Source organism: Coregonus clupeaformis, chromosome 33, assembly GCF_020615455.1.
Source record: "Coregonus clupeaformis isolate EN_2021a chromosome 33, ASM2061545v1, whole genome shotgun sequence".
NCBI classification, from domain to species: Eukaryota; Metazoa; Chordata; class Actinopteri; order Salmoniformes; family Salmonidae; genus Coregonus; species Coregonus clupeaformis.
In genome coordinates, this window is record NC_059224.1 from 42,619,963 (window position 1) to 42,633,451 (window position 13,489).

The 13,489-nt window shown below is 47.8% G+C and overlaps 1 pseudogene; it reads left to right on the top strand.

The window, feature by feature from the left end:
* The first annotated feature begins 1,319 nt into the window (after nucleotides 1–1,319).
* Nucleotides 1,320–12,987, top strand: LOC121549191 (annotated as a pseudogene).
* The last annotated feature ends 502 nt before the right edge of the window (nucleotides 12,988–13,489 follow it).

The following is a 13,489-nucleotide window of genomic DNA, read 5'->3' on the forward strand; positions in this document are numbered from 1 at the left end:
CCAGGCGGTGATACAGCCCGACAGGATGCTCTCAATTGTACATCTGTAAAGGTTTGTGAGGGTTTTAGGTGCCAAGCCAAATTTCTTCAGCCTCCTGAGGTTGAAGAGGCTCTGTTGCGCCTTCTTCACCACACTGTCTTTGTGGGTGGACCATTTCAGTGTGTCAGTGATATGTACGCCAAGGAACTTGAAGCTTTCCACCTTCTCCACTGTGGTCCCATCGATGTGGATAGGGGGGTGCACCCTCTGCTGTTTCCTGAAGTCCATGATCATCTCCTTTGTTTTGTTGAAGTTGAGTGAGAGGTTAGTTCCTGGCACCACACTCCCAGAGCCCTCACCTCCTCCCTGTAGGCTGTCTCGTCATTGTTGGTAATCAAACCTACTACTGTTGTGTCGTCTGCAAACTTGATGATTGAGTTGGAGGCATGCTTGGCCACACAGTCGTGGGTGAACAGGGAGTACAGGAGGGGGCTGAGTACGCACCCTTGTGGGGCCCCAGTGTTGAGGATCAGCGAAGTGGAGGTGTTGTTTCCTACCTTCACCACCTGGGGGCGGCCCGTCAGGAAGTCCAGGACCCAGTTGCACAGGGCGGGGTTCAGTCCCTCGAGCTTAATGATGAGCTTGGAGGGTACTATGGTGTTGAATGCTGAGCTGTGTTGAATGCTGAGCTATAGTCAATGAACACCATTCTTACATAGGTATTCCTCTTGTCCAGATGGGATAGGGCAGTGTGATGGTGATTGCTTCGTCTGTGGATCTATTGGGGCGGTAAGCAAGTTGAAGTCGGTCTAGGGTGACAGGCAAGGTAGAGGTGATATGATTGATGCGTGCCCGATGGCGCCCCTCATCTCTCATTCTCTGCTGGAGAATAATCAAATGATCCATAGCCTATAGGCTACGAAGTGCATGCTCAGAGAAGCACAGAGGAAAGTTATATTTGTAAATCCCTGTTTCCATTGGCACTTTGAAGTCAACCCAGGTTGGGCTGGCCTTGATGGGCTAGCTCAAATTGCGTTTCCACTGACTCCAGAAATGAGAAATTATGTCATGTTGCTAGGTAGCCAATATGTGTCTGCAGCTGGCTTTGCTAATGTTGCTAGCTAGTTAGCAAGATGTTGAAGAATTTAATTCACCCTCACCATGCTGTAACTAACGTTACCCTATACTCCTGGCAGTGCCAGCCAGACTCAGAGCCATGTATTTAGCTTGCTGACGTTAGCTAGCTAGCTAAATGGTTAGCGTCGCCGCTAGCATAACTCCCTAGCTAGATAGCTTAAATCGTACCTTGCTTGCCATGGCATTTGCAGTTGCCAGGCGCCATGTTGGAAGACCCAAGTCAGTCTGTTGGAAGTTCTCCAATCGTCCACATGGCTGGCTGCATTTTGCTACCAACTGAAACTTCAGGAAGATTGCCCATTATTTCGTTTTTCTAAGGACCCAGAAAACGGAGGTAGTGGGAGAACCTATTCAAGTAATTGTGTGCAGGCTAACTAAAATGAGCTGCTAACGTAATGGAACTTTACATACTGTATAGCTAGTTAAGTGAATTAAATATCTGTCACGGTTTCGGCCGAGGCTGCTCCTCCTCCTGGTTCGGGCAGGCTTCGGCGGTCGTCGTCCCCGGAGTACTAGCTGCCACCGATCTATGTTTCATGTTCGTTTGGTTTTGTCTTGATGTTGTACACCTGTGTCTTGTTAGTCCTCGTTAGTGTCCTATTTAGTTCTCGTTGTGTGTGTTTGTCTTTGTGTGTGATTACTCTTCTGTTTTGTGTTGGAGCTACGTACTTCCCTCCAGTGTTTTGGAGAGGTTTTTCGCACATGTTAGTGCGCCGTTTGTTTGACGCCTGTGTGCGCCGTATTTTCGCCTTCGGGCTTATTGTGCTTATTTTCTACGTGAATATTGCACTAAAGTCTTTTGGACTGAGCTTCTGCGTCCTGCGCTTGATTCATGCACCACACCCACCTTCAGCACCCCTTGACAGAATCACACACCAAAATGGAATCAGCAGGATCTGCAGTTACGCCTGAGTCGCTCGAGGAGCATGTTCGCGGCCAAGATGACCAGATACGACAACTGGGGACCGCTCTACAGGACGTCATCAACACCCTGCACCGATGGGAGGCCAGCGGGGTACCCACACCTCCACCTACCCTGCCAACCCCATCGGCCGGTCCACCAGTCCCAGGTCCGGAACCCAGGGGGATTCGGATCTCGCTCCCGAGGGCGTATGACGGAACAGCTGCTGGGTGTCAGGGGTTCCTCCTGCAGGTGGAGCTCTACCTGGCCACTGTACACCCGGTGCCCTCGGGACACGAGAGCGTTTCCGCCCTCATCTCCTGTCTCACGGGCAAGGCGTTGGAGTGGGCTAACGCCGAGTGGAGGAAGATGGACGCCAACACCATCTCCTACGCCGAGTTCTCCCGCCGCTTTAAGGCCGTGTTCGACCATCCACCTGAGGGCAAAGCGACGGGGGAGCGTCTAGTCCACCTGAGACAGGGGAGGAGGAGCGCACAGGCGTTTGCTCTAGAGTTCCGGACTCTAGCGGCGGACGCAGGGTGGAATGAACGGGCCCTCATCGACCATTTTTGATGTAGCCTACGGGAGGACGTTCAACGTGAGTTGGCCTGCAGGGATACCCATCTCACCTTCGACCAGTTGGTCGATATGTCCATCCGTCTGGACACCCTGCTGGCCACCCGTGGACGTCCCGAGGGGGTCCGTCCATTCCGCCCTCCGGCACCTCCGAGCCAAGCCCTATGGAGCTCGGGGTGCCGGCGCTAGAGAAAGGAGGAGGAGGAGCCCGAGGGGGCCTGTCTCCTGCACCAAGTGCGGTCGTGGAGGGCACACTGCGGCCAGGTGCTGGGGAGGGTTCTCCGGGGAGAAGACAACAGGCCACGCACTGGGGGCCTCCCAGGTGAGTAGACGTCCCACTTACCCAGAGCTTTCTGTTGCGCACTTTTGTATACCTGTGTGTTTTCCACAGGTTGCACCTCATTCCCAGCATAAGGCGCTAGTAGATTCAGGCGCAGCTGGGAATTTTGTTGATCGGAAGTTTTGTTTAGATTTAGGGATCCCTCTCCTACCTGTTGACAAACCTTTTCCCGTTCATGCCTTAGATAGCCGCCCGTTGGGGTCGGGGTTGATTAGGGGAGATCACAGCACCACTTAGGATGTGTGCGCAGGGGGGTCATGAAGAGACTATACAGCTGTATCTGATCGACTCTCCTGCGTACCCAGTGGTGCTGGGAATTCCCTGGTTAAGCACCCATAACCCTGCTATTTCGTGGCAACAGAGGGCTCTCGATGGGTGGTCTGCTCAGTGCGAGGGGCGATGTCTGGGTGTTTCCGTGGGGGCGACTTCGGTGGAAAGTCCAAACCAAGTGCCCGCACTGCACATTCCGCCTGAATATGGGGATTTAGCTCTCGTGTTTAGTAAAACTAGGGCGACGCAGTTGCCTCCTCATGGACAGGGGAGAGTTACATAGCCGAATCTTTGAGACAGGGATACATTCGGCCCTCCACTTCTCCCGCCTCCTCGAGCTTCTTTTTTGTGAAGAAGAAAGATGGAGGGTTGCGCCCGTGCATTGATTACCGTGGTCTCAATCAGATTACTGTGAAATACAGTTATCCACTCCCTCTGATTGCGACCATGACAGAGTCATTGCATGGAGCGCGGTTTTTCACAAAATTGGATCTCAGGAGCGCGTATAACTTGGTGCGCATTAGGGAGGGCGACGAATGGAAGACAGCGTTTAGTACCACGTCAGTTCATTTTGAATATCTCGTCATGCCATATGGGTTGATGAAAGCTCCATCAGTCTTCCAATCCTTCGTAGATGACATTTTTCGGGATATGCAGGGACAAGGGGTGGTCGTGTACATTGATGACATTCTGGTGTACTCGTCTACCCGAGCCGAGCATATAACCCTGGTGCGTCGTGTATTGAGGAGGCTGTTGGAGCACGACCTATATGTCAAGGCAGAGAAATGTCTGTTTTTCCAGGAGTCGGTCTCCTTTTTGGGTTATCGGTTGTCCGCGTCAGGGGTGAGAATGGAGGTGGATCGTGTGTCCGCTGTGCGTAATTGGCAAACTCCAACCACTGTAAAAGAGGTGCAGCAGTTCTTGGGCTTTGCGAATTACTACCGGAGGTTTATCCGGGGGTTTTGGACAGGTGGCAGCTCCCATCACGTCCCTTCTGAAAGGGGGTCGGTGCGCCTGCAGTGGTCAGCTGATGCGGACAGGGCCTTTAGGAGACTGAAGGACCTGTTTACGTCGGCTCCGGTGCTGGCGCATCCGGATCCCGCATTACCCTTTCAGGTTGAGGTAGACGCGTCTGAGGCTGGTATAGGGGCCGTTCTCTCTCAACGGTCCGGCACGCCACCTAAACTCCGCCCCTGTGCTTTTTACTCTAAAAAGCTCAGCGCGGCGGAGCGTAACTATGACGTTGGGGACAGGGAGCTGTTAGCTGTAGTTCAAGCCCTTAAGGTGTGGAGGCATTGGCTTGAGGGGGCTCAACACCCTTTCCTCATTTTGACTGACCATCGGAACCTGGAGTACATCCGGGCAGCGAGGAGACTGAACCCTCGCCAGGCTCGATGGAGTATGTTTCTCACCAGGTTCGTATTTAAAATCACGTACATCCCTGGGTCCCAGAATGGTAAGGCAGATGCGCTGTCCCGGCGGTATGACACGGAGGAGAGGTCCGTTGAGCCTACTCCCATACTACCGGAGTCTTGCCTTGTGGCACCGGTGGTGTGGGAGGTCGATGCCGAATCGAGCGAGCGTTGCGTACCGACCCCAGCCCTCCACAGTGTCCTGAGGGTCGGAAGTACGTTCCGCTCGAGATTCGGGATCGACTCATTTACTGGGCTCACACGTCACCCTCCTCTGGACATCCGGGTATTGGCCGGACAGTGCATTGCCTTAGCACTAAATACTGGTGGCCCACTTTGGCTAGGGATGTGAGGGTTTATGTCTCCTCCTGCTCGGTGTGCGCCCAGTGTAAGGCGCCCCGACATCTGCCCAGGGGTAAGTTACAACCCCTGCCCGTTCCACAACGACCATGGTCCCACCTCTCGGTGGATTTTGTGACAGACCTTCCCCCCTCTCAGGGGAATACCACCATCCTGGTCGTTGTGGACCGGTTCTCTAACCCTGTCGTCTTCTCCATATGTCGGGTCTTCCTACTGCCCTACAGACCGCTGAGGCCCTATTTACCCACGTCTTCCGGCATTACGGGGTACCCGAGGATATAGTGTCTGATCGAGGCCCCCAGTTTACCTCCCGTGTTTGGAGAGCGTTCATGGAGCGGTTGGGGGTCTCGGTTAGCCTTACCTCAGGGTACCACCCGGAGAGTAACGGGCAGGTAGAACGTGTCAATCAGGATGTGGGTAGGTTTCTGAGGTCGTATTGCCAGGGCTGGCCGGAGGAGTGGGCACGGTACATTCCCTGGGCCGAGATGGCCCAGAACTCTCTCCGCCACTCCTCTACCAACCTAACCCCCTTCCAATGTGTGTTAGGTTACCAGCCGGTTCTGGCACCTTGGCAGCAGAGCCAGATCGAGGCCCCTGCGGTGGATGATTGGATGAGGCGCTCGGAAGAGACGTGGAACGCTGCCCACGTCCACCTGCAGCGGGCCGTCCTTCGTCACAAGGCGGCGCCGATCTCCACCGCAGTGAGGGCCGGTGTACGCACCCGGAGATCGAGTCTGGCTCTCTACCAGAAACCTACCCCTCCGCCTGCCCTGCCGGAAGCTGGGTCGGCGGTTTGTGGGGCCCTTTAAAGTCCTGAGAAGATTGAACGAGGTGTGTTATAGGTTACATCTACCTGTTGAGTATAAGAATATTAACCCCTCGTTCCATGTGTCTCTTCTCAGGCCGGTGGTAGCTGGTCCACTCCAGGACAATGAGATAGGGGAGACTCCTCCGCCCCCACTGGACATCGAGGGGGCTCCGGCGTACACCGTTCGGTCCATCTTGGACTCAAGACGCCGGATGGGTCTCCAGTATCTCGTGGAGTGGGAGGGGTACGGCCCGGAGGAGCGGTGCTGGGTGCCGCGGAGGGACATCCTAGACCCATCTCTCCTGTCGGAGTTCCACCGGGACCATCCCGCGCGCCCTGCTCCGCGTCGTCCCCGAGGCCGGGGTCGGCGCACGGCTGGAGCCGCGCGTCAAGGGGGGGGGTACTGTCACGGTTTCGGCCGAGGCTGCTGGTTCGGGCAGGCTTCGGCGGTCGTCGTCCCCGGAGTACTAGCTGCCACCGATCTATGTTTCATGTTCGTTTGGTTTTGTCTTGATGTTGTACACCTGTGTCTTGTTAGTCCTCGTTAGTGTCCTATTTAGTTCTCGTTGTGTGTGTTTGTCTTTGTGTGTGATTACTCTTCTGTTTTGTGTTGGAGCTACGTACTTCCCTCCAGTGTTTTGGAGAGGTTTTTCGCACATGTTAGTGCGCCGTTTGTTTGACGCCTGTGTGCGCCGTATTTTCGCCTTCGGGCTTATTGTGCTTATTTTCTACATGAATATTGCACTAAAGTCTTTTGGACTGAGCTTCTGCGTCCTGCGCTTGATTCATGCACCACACCCACCTTCAGCACCCCTTGACAATATCACCAGCTTGCTAACTTCATATTAGCTAGTTAGCTAGCTAGCTATCTTGATGTATTTGTCATTGTAACTCTAAATGCATTTGTAGCTAGGTAGCTAGCTAACAGCCATGAAAGAGGGTGAAAGGATTAGCTAGCAGTTCCAGCTGTCAGAAGGGAGAGCAGGCACCTCTGGATAGGGCAGGTACCTTTGTGGGAGGACATTATGAAAATATTCTCCAGTTCCAGTCCCTAGGGAGAAATACGGAGGACAGAGAGATATAGCAACATAATATTCAGTGCTGTCTAATTTAACTATAATGCAGCCTGTTTCTTTGTGAGGTTTTGTGTCCTCAGATACAGAGAGCCGTAAACCCTGTCTGCAGATGAAGAGGTCCCATTGAATGTCCCAAGAGAATAAGGGTACATCCTTGTATACCATGGATTATATGTGTACCTATGTTAGCACATTTTGTGAACAAAAATACTGTTTAAAAGTCATTAGTTGATAATCAAGTGTACTATTGCTGGGCTGGAACAGAAGTCTGCTCCCCCATAGATCATGGATCAGTGTTGTGAGGTTGACCACCTATGGTATTACTTTTTTTTTGTTCACCTGAAATTATGCTTTAGTAATAATAGCCTACTTGTTACTAAAATGTATAACCTTTACATATGCGTTAGCTTACTTGTACACTTTGAAATGATATGAAATAGTGTTGATTCTTTGAAGTTAAGTGTTTAAACTTGTTATATTTGTTAAGTTAACTATTATTCAAGATGAACTAGTGTCGATGTTGATTAATCACAATCCTTCAATAAAGAGGGGAAGGGAATTTGTCTGTTTTTGTGTTGTATTCTCAAATGAACATTACATTTTGTTCAGTCATAAGCTCTCCAATTAGTTTTATTTGATTGTAGCAATTTTTTCAGGATATCAGCCATGTGAACCCATTTTGCAGATGATAATGGCATTCAACACCAATGCATCCATAGGCCTACAGCAGTGGTTCCCAACTCCAGTCCTTGAGTACACATTGTTGTTGTAGCCCCGGACAAACATACCTGATTCAACTCAGAGGGCCTGATGATTAGTTGACAAGTTGAATCAGGTGTGTTTGTCCAGGGCTAAAATAAACTATACTGTTGGGGGTACTCGAGGACTGGAGTTGGGAACCACTGGCCTATAGTATGATGGCATTAGCCTTATAGGCATTTGCAATGCAGCCCTTGACATTGTGCATCTGAAGCAGAGAATAGCTTAACTCACACATTGTTTACATATTGTTCAGCGATATGTTCTCAATTTAAAAACCATACCAGTGGACAATGTATGTGAGGCTAGTAATTATGCTGGATTTTGTACATGCCTTGTGCTGACACGACATTGTTTAGTACAAATCGAACCCTTGTAATCTAGGTGAAATGTATGGAAGCAGTAGATGATGGGATCCTTAGTTTAAAACATACACACAACTACTACCACAAGTTCAATGCCAGATACTTTTCTTCCAGAAGGTCTGAGTGGCACTTGGAGGTGCTACTGTGATAATGAAGATGGTTTGCCTATGACTACCACAACAATTTTATTGTCTATGCTAAATGTGTTTAAATTGTAAAATAAATTAAAATAGTTGCGCTATAAGGAATACTTTTTATTCAATGGGGCTAGGCAAAGCAGAGATGACAAAATACTTTTCATTTCACCCATACAACAATATAGCCTATTATTAAAGTACAGTATGTTTACAATATCATAAATAAGTATTTTACACATGACGACAAGGTGAAGGTGCTCTCTACTCAAATGGCAGAACAAGAATCATTCAGATTGTCCAAAGCACAGCATATGACAGCCATCTCGTATAACTGAGCGATGTCTCCTTTTATATCTGGAAAAGGATGAAGTAGAAGTAGAAACTGATGCTGCTGCAGCATTGCTCATCTTCACAGTGGGAATCCAGTCGACATGGGTGTCTTGATAGAGGTCAGCTAGTGAACCTACAGTAGTACATAAACAAATGAAAAGCACTCATGATATTAGAGTATCATTTCTTCAGGTCACCTATACCATCAGGGCACTTAAGTGTTTGATTGTGTTTAATTCATTCAGGTGTTTTAGTGTCATGTAAAGATTGTTGTCTATTGTTGGGCTGGAACAACCAATAGTCAACACAGCAGGTTGTCCTATCCCATTGAGACCTTTGTCCTATATCCATACATTTTCCCTCCTCTTATTAATAAAGTTCTCAACAAATGATCATTGGGTTTCTATATGAATATATGATAACCACTGGAGTTTTTTGGACAATAATGTTATAAAGGTGCATTTTTATGGTGAAAAAATAGCTTCCCCAAAACTTGAAACTCACGTGACACATGCTAATAGCGAGACTACAAGCTATCCAGCTAGCTAATTTTGACTAACTTACTGTAGTGTTGTTGTTAACACCTGGTTAGCGTAACAGCTACACTAAACTCGAAATCGACATACCAGTGATGAAATGATCATAGCAGACCCTGTACTGACAGCTGTCTGGGTTCTGGTCTTGACGGGCAAAAAGGTTTCTTCGCTTTTCTGACAGTTCTCGAGTCTTATCTCATTGGTATCACCAATGGTGTTTCATGATTCTCAGGACTGTGCGGTGGTGGCAATTTTCCTTTCCCTTCACCATAGTTAGAGGAAGAGTCTTCAAGGGAGGAACGGGTATAGCCAACCAAGTAAGCTGTATCCAGTGACTTCTTGTTAGCATGCTAGCCACCACGCTAGCATGCTTCAAAATGTTGTGGTTTTACTTCAAAAAAATGTTTACTAGCTACACCAAGCTATCTTTTCTATCTGTCTTTTTCGGAAACGGTATCCGGCCATCACACTGCGTGCCACCGTCAGAGATAACCCACTAATTTCTAGCTACCTGACTAGCCTAACACGCTAGTTTTTCTGACGACTAAAAACATAGCATCCCAGCTATGGCGACAAAAGTAACTCCCCATTCCAAACAAGGGAAAGCTCCCAACACGAATATGCTCCTGTGGAAACAAGATATTGGCCAAGGACACCTGCTTGGTGTGCTCCGCTTGCATTGGGCTGCAACATGCCCAGGAAGAGTTAGCCTCCCCCGGATCCTGTCCACACTGTGTCGATATAGGACTCGTTTTACTGTGGATATAGATACTTTTGTACCTGTTTCCTCCAGCATCTTCACAAAGGTCGTTAATCTCTAGGAGACAGAACGCGTCTCCTTCCTGAGCGATATGACGGCTGCGTGGTCCCATGGTGTTTATACTTGCGTACTATTGTTTGTACAGATGAACGTGGTACCTTCAGGCGTTTGGAAATTGCTCCCAAGGATGAACCAGACTTGTGGAGGTCTACAATTTTCTTCTGAGGTCTTGGCTGATTTCTTTTGATTTTCCCATGATGTCAAGCAAAGAGGCACTGAGTTTGAAGGTAGGCCTTGAAATACATCCACAGGTACACCTCCAATTGACTCAAATGATGTCAATTAGCCTATCAGAAGCTTCTAAAGCCATGACATCATTTTCTGGAATTTTCCGAGCTGTTTAAAGGCACAGTCAACTTAGTGTATGTAAACTTCTGACCCACTGGAATTGTGATACAGTGAATTATAAGTGAAATAATCTGTCTATAAACAATTGTTGGAAAAATTACTTGTATCATGTGCAAAGTAGATGTCCTTACCGACTTGCCAAAACTATAGTTTGTTAACAAGAAATTTGTGGAGTGGTTGAAAAACAAGTTTTAATGACTCCAACCTAAGTGTATGTAAACTTCCGACTTCAACTGTGATTGTTGCTGCAGTGTGGAGGTGAAAACCTAAGGATTTATAACGTTATAAAGGGATTCTGTATGGAGATATGAAAGGAGAAAGTACTATTTCCGATTATGCTGTTAAATAGAACACTAGTGAACATTTAAACCCATGTATGAATAGAACACTGATGTAGAGGATGAATTTGTGATGTTGCACAAATGTATAATGGGTTACTAGAGATACAGTAACATAATATTTGTATAATTGCTTACTAGAGATCTGATGAAGTAACAATATAAATAATAATAATAATAATAATAATAATAATAATAATAATAATAATAATATACAACTTGAACACCCAGACGTAGATGTACGTAAGTGGTGTAAAAAGTATTCTATTCAGAGTGGTCCCTTTATGGATCATTTGATAAAGATGAGGTTAAAGCATTGTACTGGACTTGATTTACCCCTAACCAATGAAACTATACAAGCTTCTGAGATTTCCTCCACCCTGGTAATACATTTTGAAATAAGCCCATACCCTGTTAAATAGAACTAATGATTTTCTGTATTCACCTACTCAACCGTTTAACGTGCTAAGTAGAGACTTATTATGGACAGAGCATGCCATCTACAGGGGACTGATAGACAGTGCAACCCAGTTAATCCATATTTATCCCTCCAACGCAATACATATGAATCTTAAAATAATAAATATTGAAGCAGAAAGTGAATCTCCAACAGAAATTTGAAATTAATATTGAGTAACTTTTGAAGGCATACTAAGATGAAAATAATGCCTTCCAATATGGAGAAAGTTATTATGTTTGTTTTGTTTTGTTTTAAACCTTGAAAAGGGGGAAAAGCAGAATATTGTTTGAGAGTGATCCATGTGTTTAAGCAGTAGTGATTGAGGTATTCCTATTGTGAAGGGAGTCCAAGTTGAGGGAAACAGAAATGGAGACTAGTGAAAGTAACAAAGTGAATGGTAATTGGCTTTCAGATAGCAATCCAATAACGCAATATCTTAGTAATTTGAAGAAGTAAGACAGACGGATTGAGCATTGCGATTTAAATTAGAGGCCGCTCACTCATCAAGGCCTGGTCCACTGCTCTTGTGTTTAAGTCATCTGTTGTTTGTGATTTAAGATAAGCTTCCTGTTGAACAATAGATAGCCGCCAGTACACACTGAACTCAAACAGGCTGTAAGAGAGACAGAGGGGGAATTTGGGACAGAGGTATGAATAATTGAATAAGACAAGTTTTTGACAATTTCCAATTATTATTAATACATTCTATAGTTTGGGTAGCACCAGTGATTTAAGTAAGAAGGTAATGTAATCTAAAACAATAATATTTTCCCATTACATGGAATTGTCTCCAGAATGAAGTAGATCCAAGTAAATGTTTTAAGTACCGAATATTGAACTGATAAGCCAGCACCAACCTTTTGAAGGTCCTAGCAGATTTGTTAAACAACAGGTTTTATATTTTGACTAGTTTATGACCCAGGGACAGTTTGTACAGAACATGCTACAGGTCAAAATGACAATGATTACAAGAGAGGGGCTCTGGGATTGTTTACTTTGGAAGGTGCCTATTCAGCTTGACGAGACACTGTATCATCTGATGTGTCTGAAGTATAATTCTGTATACGACTGATGGAATGTCCACTACCAAGTAATTTTTTTTCATGTTTATCAATGATTCTGTATCTCTCCCTTTGAAAGGCTTCCTAAGGCAAGTGCCTTGGAAGAGCCACTGAGGTCCTCGAGGTGCAGAAGAGATCCATCTATGACATCACCAACGTGCTGGAGGGCGTGCAGCTCATCCGCAAGAAGGCCAAGAACAACATCCAGTGGATGGTGGGTGGCGTGTTCGAGGGCTCGGCCAGCGGCGGGGAGAAGTCATGCGCCCTGAGGAAGGAGCTGGGAGAGCTGGAGAGGGCCGAGAAGGCCCTGGAAGACCTGATCACGTCCAGCAGCACCCAGCTCAAGGAGCTGACCGAACACAGGGAGAACCAGCAGCTAGGCTACGTCACCTACCAGGACATCAGGTCTATAGCCAGCCTGCAGGACCAGACGGTCATCGCCGTCAAGGTACTCAGGGGGCCCCCAACAGATCTACCTGAAGAGTAATAACGGGCCCATTGAGGTGTACCTCTGTCCCGAGGAGGGTCTGGAGGATGCCAGCCCCGTCAAGAGCACCACCACCCCAGGAAAGACTACCCTCATCACCCCCTGGGTCACACTGCCACCCCCTCCCCCGTCATGGCACCACCACAGTACACCACTATCAAACAGGGGCCCCAATACACCAACGTCAAGCAGGAGCCCATGGAAGCTGAACTCTCCAGACCTGCACCAGTATCCCTCCCCAACACCTCCACCACCAACACCACCACCCTCCTGGATGTTGAGGGCCTCCTGGCCCTGCCCCCCAGCCTGCTCCAGATGACAGAGGACCAGCTCCCAGGCCCTGGGTTCACCCCCGACTCCAACGCCCCCTTCATCAGCTTCTCGCCTCACCTCGACCACGACGACTACCTCTGGGGGGCTGGAGGACGGCTAGTGCGTGTCTGACATCTTTGACACCTATGACCTGGGAGACCTGCTCCAGAGCTGAGAGATGGAGAGAGGGAGGGAGGGAGAGGGCAGATGGGATGGGGTGGCTGTGGTTATAGCCTAGTTACGACCACGTTACCTGACCTTAAGCAACTCTGAGCCCTAGTTATTATATACGCTATAACTGGTCAGGGAAAACTCCTGTCCCTATTCATGAAGGAGTAGTGTCCTCTGTAGAGGTATGGGGTGGGGGGAAATGTTACACTATGAAGCCATCAACCTTTTCTTTAGCCATGTCTGTTCCATGTTAATGATTTGTCTAAAATGGGCCCCTTTATTTGTATATATATTTGTATCCTTTTTGAGTTTGGATTTAGGGTAGGACCTGGATGGACACTGGTGTGTGTGTTTGTGTGCGCTGTGTGTGTCCAGCTTATGAAGCTCTCAGCATTGTGGTTTGTGTATTTGTTTGTGTCCGTCTCATTTCTATTCTGTGTGCTGTGTGAAAATATAGACGCAGCACATTTTTTATGCATATCTGATGACCAGCAAAAAAACAACTG